We start from the raw sequence: 17,155 nt of genomic DNA, 5'->3' as shown, positions 1-17,155 counted from the left end.
TAATCCTCCCCAAAAATCACTGCTGAGAAGTGCTATTAGCTTCATTTTACTGACAAGGGACTGAGGAACAGAGAAAACCACTGTCTTGTCTAACGTAAGACAGGAAGGAAACCTCTAGAGGAGCAGAGGGAGGAAAGTAGGTCTAATATAGAATTATCTTTCTGAAGGTCCAAAAATCCTAAAGGAAACTTTTTTTTTAATGCCAAATAATTATTTTTTTTACTCAAATAAGTCAGGGAGGTAAGCTGCATGTGAAAATAAAATTAAAAAAACAGCCTTGAAGTCGGGACCTTGAGTTGTGAAGCTAATTCTGAATATTTTTGCCAATGTTGTGTTGTTAATCTATACATTCGTAACTTATTTGCTCAGCCAGCTGCTCACATGACTGCTTGTTTGTGAAATCCAGGGATTTTTGTCTGCAACCATTTCTTGAGAAACACGGAAGAAATCAGAGTTATTTGGATCATCTGCCTTGAGCATCCTGGTCACCAGATGAGGGAAGTCACCTCGGTCGCCCTGGTCAAGTCAGCTTGTGAGGTCAGCTGGCCACTTTGAAGCATCCAGGTCACTTTAGCCCATCCTCTCTGTCCCCTGAGAAATAAAGGGTCAGTTCTGCGAAACTCAGAACTTATACCGAAGGCAATGCAGGAAGATTGGCCATTCATTGGGGGTTTTCAATTTCCTCTGAATGTTCAAGCCTAGACGGATCTTTTACATCTTAAAGTAGCTTTTAATGCTTTTCTCAGAGCTGAAATGTATTGCAAACATTTTGCTGGTATGTGTTAGTGCTCTTTAATGACAATAATGATGTAATAACTGTTAACATTATCTTAGAAGGCTGCGATGTGTCTCATTGCACACATCCTATTGGCATTAATCAGGGAAGAGGCCTAATCTCAACCCAAACATGTCAGGGTGGTGGCTGGGGTGGAGGTGTGGCTGGAGATAAAAAGGAAAGGCTGCTCCTTTCTAGGAAGGAAAGGAAGGTCTCCAGCCCCATCACCCCGCTGTGGGGTGGCCTCTGCGTGAGGGGTGGGTTCGCCTCTGCTCCCAGCCTCTCGCCCCGTCTGGGCAAGACCCAGCTCGCTTCGTGTGCCTTTTGAGGTGCCCGAGGTAGGGATCTTGTCAGTCTGGTCTCCTTTTATAGTAAACAGCAGCCCAGGTAAAAACGTCTGAGAATGTAATTCAGTGAATCTAAAATACAAATCACTTTATTTTTCTTCATCTACTACATTCAGGATGCAGGACATCTAATGCTTCCTATCTGGGTCTCAGTTACAGATGGGGAGTCAGACAAGAAGAGCCCAACTTTTTGCCTGGGCTGCTATGAGGGAAGCACCTAGGCAAATGCAAGCGGTGGAAGTTTCAAAACCAATTAATTTAGATCACGACTCAATGGAAATACTCCTGCTAAGTTTTGTTATCTCCAGTGCTGTCCAAGAGATTTTGAAGCAGGTCATTTTGGTTTTGAGGGAGAAAGCAGACAAAAGCTACAGATAAAAACATAAAACCCCAACACTTACACAGCTCCTGAATTTCTCCTAAATTTCTTGGCTCAAGACTGCTGATGTTTTTTCTCATTATGAAAGGTAACATTAGACCTCACTGTAGAGTTCTGTCTCTTTTTTTTAAGATTAAAGATGCAGCAAAGTATACAGGGATAATTTCACTACTCATGATAATTAGTAGTTTCATTAAAGGTATGGCTAATGAGATACCCTTGGACTACCAATCTACTTCTGCCACAGTAGTTTTGGAGATGGCTCTTAAATGGACACCAAGAGATGGCAGAGATTTTGGCTCATGGACCACCTTGTTTCTCTTCTGCTGTTCATATCCTGGCAGTTCCAATAGTCTGATCAACATTCACGTTACACAGAGCAGGTTGCCATTTTTTAAATTTGAAACTTTCCAGTAAGGGATTTCCTAATGAAACCTTGGCGTTTTTTCACCAGCTTGAGTGTAAACCTCACATGCCTCTTTCCTGGCTGGGAAGCATCCTCCGTGCCTTTTCCAGGGATTCAGAGCTGGTTCTGCCTGTCCTGATACTCCTGCCAGGTCTTAGGGCTGAGCACCTTCATCACTGGGCTGTCTGGAACGGCAAGAGAGCGGGGACCATGGCTGAGACGTTACGCGTGGGCGAGATTACCCCAGGAGAGAGACCAGAGAAGGGGATTAAGAGGCAGAGCCATGTGCAGAGCTGGAGAAGGAGAGGAGAAGACCGCGCTGAGGAGCGGTCGGGAGAGAAGGCAGAGGTACAATCTCAGACGTGAGTTTCCGAGAAGAGGACTGTTGCTGCCACGGAGCCTCACCGGTTGTTTTGGGAGGAGGGGACAGGTCGATCTAGCTAACGGCGCAGCTTTTGCTCCGAGAGGTGGCTAGGAAACCCCAGCGCTGGCTCTGCTGAGAGCAACGCCACTTGTGTGTTCATGGCCCCACATCCCTGACGTTTATTGAAGGGCTTGCTAGAATAAGGGAGGAAACCTCACGCTGGATGTAGAAAAGACTGGAACCGATATGCTGTGTTTAAATAAGATTGCATTAATTAATCATCCTCCTGGGAATCCGCCAGGTCCCGAAGGATGCGGTCTATCCAACCGCATTAATCTTCTCCACGTGACGGCAACTCCGCGCGGGCCACCCGGCTCCGCCGCGGCGCGGAGCCAGCAGCCAGGGCGATGGCCACCACGCAGCGGGACAGCCCGCCGGCAGCCTCACGGCCGGCGCGAGGGCAGCGGCAGCCAGGGAATTCGAATGAAACCGCTCGTCGAGTTCCGCACGGCCTTTTCCTTCAGTTGCAGTAGGGGCGTTGGGTTTCCTGGGGAAGACTAGAACAGGACAAGGGTATCTCTCCTTGTAGGTATTCTTGGTAGTTCTGCATCCTCAGTGTTTTTAAAAATACAATGCAGGTATGGTTTCATGAACATAGGCACATGTTTTGTATTCCACTTTCTAAAGGAGGAGCTTTTTATTGAAGAGATCTGATAGAAGCAAACATAGGCCCAACATTCAGTATTTTTGCTAAATAACAGACTCAAGGCTTTCTAAATAAAACTGAAATAGGGAGAAATTACCATTAATTTTTTATTTTACTTTTACTACTGTAAATGAAAGTAGGTTTTGAGGACTGGCTGCTTTCAGGGTGGGGTGTTCTGATTTCTGTGCAGGATATGATCAAATCTGAATTCAGCATCCTTCACAAGCCTCCGTAGGCACCCCAGCACTGAACAGCCAGGAACATGACAGATGCCTCACAGGAAGCCAGCTCCTCATCTTTACACAACAGTTTCTGCCTTTTCTTAGGAAAATAATTTTTCATTGTCAGGTTTTGGAAATGAAGGAGATATCTCAAATACTTCCCCAAATTTTTCAAAACTGAGGTGATAAATATCGCAATGACATGCAGATATTTTAAAAGAAAATTAATGTTTCAGGGTGCGATACTGAGAAAGCTATGACACTGCCACCTCGTGGATTCTGAGATAATATCTAGATCGTATTTTACCATCATTATTTACATACTGGCATAAATGTGTGTCGCACTTCATGGCCAAATAATAGCTCATTTCTTACCCACAGAATTTTGAAATATAGAATCCATATTTTTGTAAATATTTAAGCTTCTAATTATATATACAAGCATCTTACTTTGATTTATGTAAACAACTCTGTAAGTTAAGTTCCTAATGCTTCCTTTCTGTTTGAAAGTTAGGAGGCATATTCTCACATAAGTAGTGCCTTAAAAAGCAACAGTAGCCTAAACTTGCCAATTAGTTCCTCTATAGCATCCACAAAAGCTAATGCTGTATTGAGATGGAGTGATTCTTGCAAACTGTGCCTGGGATTTAATTCTTCTAAAATGAAGGCTGCTAATATAAGGAATAAAAGACTTCTCCATGTGTAATTGTTCATTGTAATATAAACTGAATTTCATAATTCACCTCTGACAAAGTCTGGGGTATGTGCACCCAAGGAATTCTTTCACCTGTGGTCTTCTGGTACATAAACAATGCGGACTGAGAAGTGGCCTATTCTATTGGACCCAATGAATCAAGAAAGAATGAAAAAAGCACCAGAATCTCTTTTTTCCTGAAGGATCTGAACCATTCTGCCAGCACATCACCAGTGACTGCCTAATGAATCAAGGCATGAGAAAAAGAAAAAAACATATTATGGCAACTTCAGTGCTGTCCTTGCTTTTTGAGTTTACCAAGAACAGCATCAGGATGCCCAAATCCCATACGTGTGGGAGCCAATAACTGAAGCAGAGCTTCTTGTAAAACATTGCTGCAGCTTGATGTGCAGCATGACTCTCTTCTGAGACCAAACTATTGGCAGCTGTAATAAACCAGTGATATCAATATTTGTATCAAGACAGCTCTTCCCTTTAGGGGAATGAAAAATAGCACTTCTGCATATTTAAAAACAGCTACAAAGACATTTGTGAAAGAAGAGCTGTGGTGCTATAAAAAGACAAAGCAGAAGCTAGGGGAAGGGCCTTAAACCCCTTAAATAAACAATGCCTGAAGACTGCTTTAGTAGAAAAATGGGAAAACAGACACCATCACTGAAATAAACTCCATTATGGTTCATATTTAAGGCTAGACAGTGATTCATACTGTTTCACTAGACTCAGCATGCTGCAAAAGGCACTTGAAATAATTAACACTTAGAATTAAACTACTTAGATTTCACATCATCAAACATTTAACTTTCTGTAATTCCCTCTGCAGCTGTGATTTATTTGCATTTATTATTTTTTCTATTTACCAGTTCTCAGTTGCTTTTTAAGTTGCTCATACTTCCTTCTTCTGTAAGTCTGAACACTGGCTTATTGTTTTGTTTTTAGCTCTTGCATCTTACTCATACTCACACTTCTGCTGGCTAGTTAAAAAAATGCATTGCATCAAATATGGTCCTCAAATTGCTGAAAGGAGTTTTCTGTTTATTTATTTTAATCATTGCTTTTGCCTTACTTGTTATTCATAACATGCTTACTCATTACTGCAGTTGGATTGTTTAATATTGGCAAGAATATCACTAAATATATTTTTCCTATTTCTCTCACAAAAAAATATTCATTTTGTTTTGATAAGGTTTAAGAAAGAACACATGTGAAGAGGAAGTCTCATTATATCCAAAAGCTTGTATCAAGAAATATAGATCAGAGTCCTCAATATGACAAAGTTAGTGAATTTGTGGAGACAAAGGCCCGATAGATAACTTGAGAAGAATAGACCTGGGAAATATTAGAAAATTCACCAGCTTTGACAAAATGCACTTTGAAGGTATGGTTTCACTGGGGAACTTCAGAAAGTATTTATAGCCATAGCAATGAAGGAGAGATCCAGGGAGAGGCACTGACTACATAAATATATAAAAATTGCTACTTTGGATCAGGACAAAAGTCAAAAAACCCACCAAACTTCTGACATTCACCCACAGCATACGTTTGGGGAAGAAGCAGAAGAACAAGGCAAATGTACAGGGACGTTTTCCCCAGTTTTCCTGCCCAGTTTCCAACAGCCTGTGGCTGGAGAACTTCCTGAGGCAGCTGCTGATCCCTCAGGCTTTTGTTTCATTGCTGTTGATGGACATTTCTTTCATCCATTTTTCCTATCACGTTTTGTACTTGTGTATACTTCTGGCCTTCAGCGTCCTCTGCCAATGAGTTCCACTGTTCACCTAGAATCTGTGTGGAAAAAAACCTGCAGCGCTTCCTCCTGTACGTTTTAACCCCTCTGCCTTGTCATTTTGTTTGATCTCTTCTCCTGTATTTTTAGAAATACTGAATATTTTTTCCTTACATCTTTTTTCTCTGTGATACTTTCCTTTCTTTGTATCTCTTACATTTCCCCCTCGTTGTCACTTTTCCAAGCTGGCAAATCCTAATCAATTGAGTCTCTTTTTTGAACATCATCCTTGACACTGTATTCAAAACCTTTCTCTAGTTCCACCATGTTTTAATGTCGGTCCCAGAGGCCCACGAAAACAAATCTTTTCCCAACCAATAAACTTTCCTTAATAGTAATATAATGTTTCAGATTTTGAGAATATACAGGTTTCCTTTGGAGTATGTTTTCATTCAAAGTTATCCCAAGAGTTCATCACTCAGGTCTCAGAAGCTAAATTAATGCAAGCTGGGTGTGAACTGCACACCCACATGTGCACAATTGTTTCTTCGTTGTTTTTACAATTTATTGCATGTATCTGGCTGCATAATTCCTAGCCCTTGTGCTTTCTCAGTCAATTTAGGGAGAATTTGTTTATCCCTCAAGGGAAATTATGGGAAAGTACTAGCAGACTATCAGCTTTCGACTGAGTTAGTCAGCATCCTCGCTGCAAAATACCAGGTTAAAAAAAAAAATACAGGTCTAACTGTAGTCTGCAGTGGGATAATTTACTTGCTCTCAAGGTACTTCCAAAGGAGGGTAACATTTTTTGTTTGTGTGTGTAGGTGGACTTTAGGGTTAAAATTTAAATAAGAGCTTTGGTTTATACTGCTGTGTCTTCACAGGCTATTTGGGTGAAAATTTTTACTAACCTTCTGAAAATGCTGCTGTTATTACCTTTCCTGTGGTTGGTATTTGTTGAAATAGTTATTGTGAGGAGCACAGAGCGTTCTTGGATTAAACCCTGGAGTAAAGACAAAAGGTGCTGGTCAACACCTCTGAAAGGAGCAGGGGGCTCGGAAGAAACCAAGTGCTTGGATCTGCCTCTGTGGATACCCACCAGTGCTGTTAAGCTGACATAAGCCCCCTGATTTCGTTGATGAGCTGCTTTTCACAGAGCTCATCACCTCAGAATTCAAAACATAAAGCTCAAGCTCCTGTAATTGCTGAAAATGAGATTCACCGCACCTAATTTTGAGAGTGTGAAAGCCTGGTATGTAATGTAAACTAGTCAAATCATATCCGTAGTCAATGAAAAGAGACGGATCCATCTGGAGAGCAACCGTTCTGCCTACTTTAGACTTCACTTCCAGCGTGCCCTCAGCAGCCCAGACAACACCTGTAGAGCTGACTTCTTAGACAGTTCGTGTTGACGGTAGGTGATTCCCATCCTGAGAGCCGTTGTGGGCTAATACTCAAATGGAAAACGAACTTACTTGCAAAGGGACAAGACTGCAGCAAGTGAGAAACCTAAGGGGAAACTTGAAACATAACCTAGCCGGTCACATTATTCTCCTCGAGAGAGCTGGAGTCAGCTCGTAACTGCACTCCTCACTTGAAGTGTAAACTCTGGGAGTGGAAGGATGGTTGTAACTCAAAGTCTTAAAAAAAAGGTACAACCCAGAAAGATGTAAATTAAAAAGATAAGTCAGCAATGATTCTCGGAGAGCAGATACCAGACATCATACGTAGCTGTTTGCAGCTTCAGCTTTTCTTTGGCGTTTTTCAGAACCGGTACCTATTTACTTCCCGGCAGCTCTGGGAGCGGACGTGCGGACATCTGCTCTGGCGCGCGGCTGTGCTGCAAGGCAAGGCTTCGCCATAAATAAAACGGTCGCCGTGGGGCTCGCTTCTCCTTAAGGCAGTGGCCCTTGTTTCGAGGCTGACTCCCAGCACTGCAGGATGGAAACACATCGGTTAATGCAACGCTTCACATAAACTGAAGAAACTACCGCAATACTTCAGAGAGTGGAAAGACGCTATAAAAGTCTGTTTGGAGGCGAGATGACACCATAAATTCCAGAAAGAACCTTACAGGGCAAAAATACAGAAAGAAACGAAGAAAATAAATAAAACGCTTAAGGCAAAATTGAAAGCCAAACAAAACTGTAATAACTGTGAGAATATTTTGAATCTTACAACTGTAATTAACTATTTGAAGAGGCACAATGTTTTTGATAAAAGCAGCGAGGGCTTATGTGATTAGACAACCATAAAACTAGTTTGTTGCAGGGTTTGATAACAAAATTTTCCCTGATAGACATCTGGGCTTTAAACAGTATTTTGGAGAAATCTGAGAGTTGGAAATGATTTTGGAAGGGTGTTGCAAAGAGATTTCATCATCTTGCTTCAAGGAAGTCAGCTTCATGATTTTTGTTATACTTTGCAGTGCTTCATTTTAGAAGGGAAACTTTGTAAACTTGAATAAACAGAATCTTTTTTAAAAGTGAGTTTTGAGGAATGATTTGGCAATTTTTTGTGGCTTGCCTTTTTGTACAGAAATAACTGTTTTCTGGAGGAAAATATACTGTCTCCCAAGTAAACTTCGTTAGTTTCCTGAAAAGAACATTGTTTTCTGCAAGGATGGTGCAAATATTATAACGATGGACAACTTGAGCTTATCACTGCTCATTTTTTAATTAGCCTAAATATTAGTGGATTTTTTATTACTTGAAATAAACATTAGAGTTTAAGAACAGGAGTGATTACTGTCATCTCAAGTCTCATCTTGCCATTTTGATGTTCTGTTTTAGAAAGAAGTTCCAGGTAATAATTATGCACTTATAACTGACACCTTCCATGATACATTCTAACTTGTGCTCTAGAAAACACAGGAAAACACACACAGAATAAAATTATGCAGTATCAGTTGTAACCGGTCTATAATCTACAATACCAAGGGACAGAACTACCTGCAGGTCTTCTTTTTCAAGGCACCTGCATGATGGGCCACCATTATACTCATCACTGAATCCAACCTTTTCTTTATCACAGGAAGGACATCCCAGTTTAAAAAGATGCTCTTTTTTTTTTCTGAGTTCCTCTGAAACAGCACCAAGAGACCTGTACACAGGTATTCCATAAAAAGGTTCATAGAGAGTATTGTAAGACACGGCTTGGGACTAGAGGGATTGTCTTCAGCACATTTACATGCCGGTGTCTTTTTATTTGAAATGACCTTTATGCTTAGTATAAATATATAAAAAAATATATATATTTACACACACTTCTTTTTTTCCAGATGAAGGGAATGGTATTAGTAGATGGCCGTTCATGTAATCTGGCTTTGTTTGAATGTGAAGACTGGAGAACCTTTTATGTTATATAGGTACATAATCTAATCCTGCCATTATTATTTGTTGGCTTTCTGTATAGCTAAAGTTCTGATTACATTTCAGCTGTAAGGATGCAATTAAGTTCATGGATAAGACTTTGCTACTGGCTACCCTGTCTTGCTTTTCACAGAAGCATTGCTCTTGTTACTTTAAGAAATACGAGAGATGAACACATATTATTTCAGGCAGCCATAGCATAAGAAGTTTACAGAGTTGAGTTATTTACAGCCATGAAACAGGGAGTGGTTGTTTAAAATTTTACTCCCTGAAGCAATGTTGCTGTAAGTCTGAATTTTTCTTTCTTTCTAAAGAACATAATTACATTCTCCCTAACACCATTGCGCCATGAACTGCGATGCTCTGACAGAGAAACTATTTCTCAGAGCAAAAGGATGGCCCCTTTGGAACTGCTCAAGGGAGATGTGGAAAGGTGCAAGGTTTGACAGTGTTTCTGTGGTCTGAACATGTTCACTTGAAACCGGGCTAAGACTTGGAATGGTTTCAGAAGACAGCAGTTGATGGATGGTTATACCCAGGACTGAACCTCTTCTTCATGTTTTACACAACACAACTTAATGACCAGTGTTCTCGGCAATAAGGAACTGCCCTTCTTGTAATGAGCTTCATTATGAACTGTAAAATTGCCAAGAACCTTAAATATTTTGACCTGTTCTAGTCCATGCCTCCTTAGCTCTGTTGTTGTCAGTACTTGGCATAACTAACCTACAACTAGCTTGGAAACAACTCTCAGGACTGGAAACACTCACAGTGAGTTTAGTGGAGATGTATCCTAGGATCCCCAAGACAGTCAGAATTCAAATCTTCTTTCTCAAGATGTGGGGTTTTTTTTCGCTTGATCACATGCATATACAACAAGTTTTAGGAGGACAGCACAGTTCAGTTCTGTATCGTGACAGTGAAAATACACATTTCTGTGTCATAGCCACTATTACATGATCTTCTGTTCTTACTGGTATAGCTCTGCTTTGCATAATTCTCAAGAGAAAGGGTAAGACAATAATCAATTGTACCATCAGAAGGAGACAGATTGTAGATAATCTTCCAGAGACTGCTGGCACAGGAGTTGGCAGAGACCTAGCCAGTACTGTACGGCCACTTTCCAGAGTCTCCCATCCCTGGCTGCCAGGCTTCTTGCCTGCTCCTCTGAACTTCGGCAATGCACGCAGGGCTGAGTTACAAGCCACACGCACTCACTCACTGCTTCCCTACCTTCTGGGAGTAGGGGATAGAGGGTGGAGATGGCGGGACCATCACACCCGCTCTTCAGAAGTGGCCAACACACCTGGAGAGGGGTGTTACACGCCACTGGTGCATCTCCCTGCCGAGGGGAGGCAGAAGTCAGTTGACTACCTTCTTTGAGATGGTTTGACTTTTCTGCTATAACTTCTACCTACAATGCACACGGATGGAGTATTATTTGTTTTTTTTGTAGGATGTGCATTATATCCAAGAGGTATTAGCTTGACTTCAAAGAGAAATTAAAACACAAATTGTACTGCTATATAACTTACTATTTATATGATAAAAACACCCCAAATGTGCTGAAATGAAACAAAATGGAAGAGTGCAAATGTTCAACAGTGTGTAGGAAAACTATAGAGTACTTGGAGTTTACATTCTGAAGCTGGGAGTCAGCTTGAAGATGGATAAAACAATTCCATGACATATTCCTGTTGTTTCCAGTCAAGACAATTTCTTCTGCCTATCCATAGTCTATTTTAAAATGTTCCTTTATTTTTTTCTCTACTACCAGCTTTATTCAAATGTAAATCTATTGACTTTAGCAGAGTTCTGATATTTATCTCATTTCCTCAGTGTATTTTCCAGTCTTACGCGTGACTTTTTTCTCCTGAAAAACCAAGGAAGAAAAACCCACCAAGGTTTATTATATGCAAACTGAAGCTCAGCATCTGCAAATTGTTGGAGGCTGAGGGGGTATTACTGGGTGCTGACCCTGTTTCAACACTCTTTCACAGGCCTCTGATGTTAGCTTGTTGTCAGATAGAGTACTGGGCTGGGTGGACCTATCTGTCTAACATGGTACAGCCTTTATTATATTCTTCTGATTGCTACTCTACCGTTAAATTATTTGAATACACTGTAAGAGAGACTAACTAAGCTATTTTTTAGAGTTTGGAAATACTAACATGAATAACAAAACCCAGAATAATTAATGGGTTTTTTCCCTAGTAAAAGACCAATGACCAAAATAGAAAAAAATGCAGCAAACTCCCTTCGTCCTTACTCTGCAGTGATATATGGCTAAACACAAGAAAGAGAAATGGTTGGTCTTTTTACATGTGACAAGAGAGTTCCTACTGGATTTATCACAGCAATACTCCTTTGATGAGCCAGAAATCATGGAGGCATCCTAGGGAAGAATTTTTGTTTCTGGAGAGAATGGTTAAGGTCACTGGGAAAACAAAGAAGAAAGCTTGTATTCATGCTGCTGCTACTAGAGCCTCGGATTAACGTTTGGAGCTTTAATTTGAGCAGTGTCAAATACCATAGTGCTTAGAAGCAGAAGTACAAATATTTGTACTTAGAATTAAGGCTTTTATTCTTTTACCAAATCATAAGCGCTTGTACATTTTTAAATATAGAATCACATATGAGATAAACCTGGCAGCCTAGGATGCTAGAAGATAGCAAAGTACCACATCCAGGGTACCACCCGGTGGGCTGGATGCCTGAAAACTTTGGCTAAGTTAGGAGCTGGGGTCCCCCCATCTCATTTCTTGTAACCAATCTGGAGAGCTTTCCTTCTCTTTTTGTTTGGTAGCTTGGCAGTCTGGGGACTCACCGGAGGTGGGGAGGATCAGCACTCAGATCCTTCCACTGTCTGGTGGGATGGGACTCCAGATCTCCCATTTCCAAGGTGTTTCTGGCTATTCTCTCCTGTGTTTTTTCTTCTGTTCAGCATTGCATAAATATTTAGCATTGTAAAAGCAGCAAATAGAGCTTTCATGTGTGCTGTAGGAGAGGCAATCTCTGCCTCCTCTGAATATTTTATGCATGTGATCAGAAGCATCCTCAGACGGGAAGAACTGAGAGCGCCTTTATTTAGATGACCCAGCAGTCCAGTTGGTAGAGTTGGAAGGTCAGAGGCTGCCACTGCTGGGGAGAATACTGGGGGCACTGGACCATTCATCTGGCTGCTTATGGCTTTACTGCAGTTTTACTTCTGTTGACAGGAAAGTACCTCTGCCATCCCAAATAGTTGCAAATAAGTACTTAATCAGAACATTAATTAAGATACCAGCATCTTTATCACAAAGTGATTTCTATGGGATTAAATGCATTCCTAGTTATCGAGTCAGTTCTCAAAGGATGGGCAAAGACCACAGTACTGTGGTGCTACATGTGGAGCAGTGCTACTAAGATTTAAATGAAAGATGTGTGCTCAGACAGTTCAGTGTTGCCAACATGTAGGTGGTTCTGGTATACTCATCTGCAGAAATGTAGAAAGGCAGGAGGTTTTTCTGTGTGTATCTCTAGTGTTAAATGGAGGTTTGAAGGACGTTAATTTGGGACTTCAGGATTCAGTTAGGAAACTCAGTCCCTGTTGTGAAGATACTAAGTGGAGGCAAAGAGCTTTCCCACACATCATAAGTCAGATTGAGCACCCAGTTGTTTGGACCGTATGCATGACTGTTTCACTTAATGCAAAGCGCCCTTGCAATTGTACCCGTTCACTTGCGGGCACCAAACGATAAAGAATAGCTGTCTGACGGCCTGCTTGGCCTTTAGCTGTTTTTCTAAGCCTACAAGGCAAATTTGGCCAGCACGGTGGGAGAGCAGCTCTACCCAAGTAAACAGCCTGATTCTGTTTCTCTCTTTTGCCTACGTGAAATGTGCATAGGAGGGACTCGGCAACCCCCGTTTTGGAGAGCACAGGGTTCACAAACAGCAGCTTGCTGCAGAAATACACTGTGCTAGTGAGGAAGGCTTTTTTTTTTTCTCTTTTTTTCATCCAAGATATAATGATCTTTCCCAAAGCATGATGTTTGTTCACCCCTTTTGGGCTGGCAATGCTGGCACTCCTGGTTTCCAAAGCTGTTCCAAGGCATAGCTCTCTCATCGCCCCGATGGCTGTGGCCTCTCCCGAACTCCCCGGATTATCCAGGGTACACAGCACAGGGCCTCCTGGGGCACACAGCTCAGCATCCTGCAAACTGCCCCCGTCACCACCGGCCCGGGCTGAGGTTACTTCTGCAGAACAATAGGCTGAGCTGTATTTCACTGTCAGCACGGTGACAAATGGTGGCCCGCTGAGACTCTGAGACGTATGTAACTTGGCTGGCAATCAATGGCAAAGGTCACAAGTTGTCGTCTTACATCTTAAAGCTCAATGAGAGGGTTTTGTGCCATGTTAGTCTCCGTGTATTAAGTTTCAGCAGAGAGGGGGCAGGGGAGGAGGAAAGAGATTTTTATCTGGAGTTAGGTGATGTTAAATGTTCTGAATAATTAGATAAGATTGTGTGTGTCAAACTCCGTAAAGAACAGATCATGTTTTCCGATAAAGTGTCTCTGATTCCTTCTGTCTCCCTGCCTTCCAGTACATACATGCATGCATGCACACACACGCACTTTTAAAGTGGTTTCAGGGCTCATTAAATAAGCCAGGCTGATAGCTCTAGAAAATGTCATTCTTTCTCAACGGGGCGATGAATCTGTGCTCTGCACATTCTTGGAAGTCTCAAAAAGTAGCCAGAGTAAGTGAAAATTCACTTTCCATGGCTGCTCCTTTTATTCTCAGCACGGAGCTTTTAAAGCCTGACTAAGCACCTATTGCCTGGGCAGTGTCCCAGAGCTTACACCGCAATGACTGCCGCTTCAGCTCAGTTTACTTTCAAAACTCCTATTGAATTTCCAAAGCGGTGTGCAAAACTTACCAGGAACAGGCGTATAAGGATACCCGCAATGGACTCCTGGCCCCATTTGAAAGGAGCCTTGACCAATTCTGAGCCATGGTGGAAAAACCTGATGTGAGGATGTGATTATGCAGGGGTGTCCCCATGGGCTGCAGCTCCTTCTGAGACTGGAGGAGAAGCCAAGAGGAGGACTGGCCTTACCCCTTCTGCCTCAAGTCAAGTCCACCCTCACCCCAGGACTTAGCTCCTCCTAAAGGAAGGAAGATATCTTCCTGAGAAAAGTGGCATTTTGAACATTTCTTTTATTCATATCCTCTCACTTCTCTGGCTGCTGTTACTTCAGTGTTATTAAATTGGGATCTGTGGTAGTTTATCAGACAGAATGCCTGAAAGCTCTGGGAAGCAAACATATGACAGAGGTAGAAACACCAGCGAAATCACAAGAAAATCATTAAGATGAAGAATGTTTTAGAGACAGTGCCACCACTCCAGAGGCCTACCAGCCTGGGAAGACCACAGGCTAGCTTTTTTAGTTCATCACAACCCAGTAAATCAGGTGTCAGCAGAAGCTAGCAAGTGTATCTAGGGGTAGACTTGCTGTCACTCTTTCCAGACAGATACCTTCTACAGCCAAGTCAGTTTGTCTTCTGCAGCCCACTCCCTGCAGAGGGAAACATGGGGAGCATCAGTTCCCATCTGCAGATTGCAGAGGAGCATCCTTCTTCCACGGTGTGGGCGACAGCTCCAAGCAGGGAGGCTGTGTACCCCTTTCCCACAGATGTGTTGGCTGGTGGCTCCCACATGCGATGGGGTTACAGAGTCTCTCGCGTGGTCTTGCTGCAGTTTACTCCTCACATATCTGCTTGGCAACAGTTTTCCTTGCTCTGGGGCCTGATTACTACGGAGAAAGGTGGGGCGTTGGGCTTTGGTTCGGCTGCGTGCTGTGGTGGGCTGGGACAGGAGCCTCAGGATGTCTGGGAACGAGTGCTCCCCGTGGTCGGTGCTGCCTCGTGGCTGATTCGGGGCACCCACGGGGCAGGCGTGCTATGGCTGGTTGTGGTACGTTATGAGAGCTGAGACCACCATACTCTACCAAAAACTGATGAATAAGGGAAAAAGTGACAGCAGCTGTCCATATTCCCTTCCACAGTTGTTTTTCCAGTGCAAATAGTTTATGAGTACAAATAGATGAATGTTAGGCATGACATTCACTCCTTCGAGCTCATACTTGTCTGTGAATCACCAAACTACTAGACGAAGAGCCGTATATACAGAACGAATCCAGCACCCCATGGGTATGAACGGGGATGCAAGGCCCCGGGTCAGGGCAGACCCTCGCAGCGTGCGTGGAAAAGACTGTGAGACGGCGCTCGTACATAAGCGATTCTCGCAAGGGATGCTGAACAGGAATAACGTCAACCCCTGCTCTTTCCTGACGGGAATTTTGCGCTTTGTATCGATGCACCCTTGAGGAATTGAATACCATTTGGAAATATCTATACGTACACGCTTAGTGCTGCTAGGGGAGCAGAGGGAGGACGTGGAGGTGAGTGGGGTCTCGCCTGTCCCCCAGCTGCCACGCAATGAGGCGATGCGAACGAACAAGGCCGGTACTTACAACCTTACCCAAGGAAGGATAGATTAAAATAAAGAGAAAGATAATACTTTTGAAACCAGGGCCATAATTACTATTTATTTCAACAGCAATTTGCCTTATTGCGGTGCACAGCATTTGTTACCTAGGCAACAGGTTTCTGTAGAGGCCTGGCTCAAATTAAAGTAAATCAGGCAAGATCTAAAGTCAATATCAATATTATATTTTAAAGCCAAAAGACTAGAGAGTCAGCAATTTCACCTAAGTGTTGTATTTTTTATTGTTGTCATAGGCAGATACAAGCAGCACAGTTTGCATCCAAGTAATACTTTTCTCTACTGTGCCTGACTGATCTTCGTCTACATTTGCAAATAAAGTGAATTTTAGAGTCCTGTTCTTTCCTGAGGAAATAATTGTGGACATGGATGAGTAACATGCAATACGCTGCTGCAGCTGTGTGTAGAAGCACCACTGATGTGTCTAACCTGTTATTTTCATTCCAAGCCCTTGCTTCAGCCCAGCCTCCACTTTGCTTATGATCGGGTATGTGCTTTGCCGTGGGCTCAGATGGACGTTCAGCGTGCACTTGGGGGGGAAGGCTTGGGTCCGGTCCCTGTCTTGGCACCTGCACCCTCTTGGGTGACCTGAACAGATGAGCATGGAGGATGTCGGGCTCCCTGGACCAGTCTGCAACCAGAGCTGATTTATGGATTGCCCTAAGCACGGGTGCTTTGAGTGAAACTAACAGGCAGGGATACGGATGGAAAACATCCATCCATGGTTGCAGAGCATATGAGGGTCAATGTCCTCATGCTTGTCTGCAAGCCTGTCTTAATCTCACAGCGTGAGCAGAGGCCAAACACTAGTTTATGAATTCAAAACCAGCGTGCAGTTTGATGTTCTTCTCATCTATCAGCAAAGAATTAAAGAACTAAACATTTACAAGTGAGATTTAGGGAATAGTGTGCAGATACGCCCTCAAATGTAGCTTTTGTGTAAGAGATAGTTGTATTTTAGGACTTTCTCTTACCTGCAGGAACACTGGGAATGTAGATCAGTGAGGATATAAAATTTTTAGGAAAGGAGTCTGACTCCAGCAACTCTTTTAATGTCCAAGGCAGAATGAATATAGAAAGATAGAGTTAAGCACTATGGACTATAAATATACTTATCTCTTTATAAATTCTGCTTAAAAAATGCTAGTCAGCAAACACTAGACAGCTTGGAAATGAACCATTTACCATTCTAACCTTTTTTTTTTTTTTGCACCTTTTCTCATTTGATTTTTGCTTTTCTGTTTTTTTTGTAAGTACAGAACATCTGTAAAAAATCTGTCTTGAAAGTTTGAGTGGGCCTAGAAAAAGTAGTAGGAAGTTTGTAGTGAATGGCAATGTAGGAAGGCTCAAATATTCCCCTCCTTTAGACAGCTCTGCAACTATAATCCTTTAATGGGGGGTTTTGCCTGCAGATTTTTGACCTATTATATAGATTTGACCAGCTATTATAGGCTTTCCTCTTCGGATTGGGCTTCTACTCTTGGCAAGCCACCACCTTTGTCATCTAACCCTTCCTCAATGTACCTCGGTCAGCCTTTCTCCATCTCAGGGCTGCTGAAACATTAGGGCTGTTGTGCAATTACGGACTCCGTGGCTGCCTGTC

At 42.5% G+C, this 17,155-nt stretch overlaps 1 long non-coding RNA gene across 1 annotated transcript in view; it reads right to left on the bottom strand.

Annotated features, from left to right (window-relative positions):
* Positions 1-2,789: 2,789 nt before the first annotated feature.
* Positions 2,790-17,155, bottom strand: part of LOC142045550 (uncharacterized) — a 35,148-nt gene continuing 20,782 nt past the window's right edge. Inside the window, exon 4 of the long non-coding RNA XR_012654645.1 lies at positions 2,790-7,567. This is a non-coding gene — a long non-coding RNA (uncharacterized LOC142045550). The remainder of the gene's footprint in view (positions 7,568-17,155) is intronic.

The sequence above is a fragment of the Buteo buteo genome, chromosome 28 (assembly GCF_964188355.1).
Source record: "Buteo buteo chromosome 28, bButBut1.hap1.1, whole genome shotgun sequence".
NCBI classification, from domain to species: Eukaryota; Metazoa; Chordata; class Aves; order Accipitriformes; family Accipitridae; genus Buteo; species Buteo buteo.
Note: the sequence above shows the minus strand (reverse complement) of the source record. Positions and strands in the feature narration are given on the sequence as shown.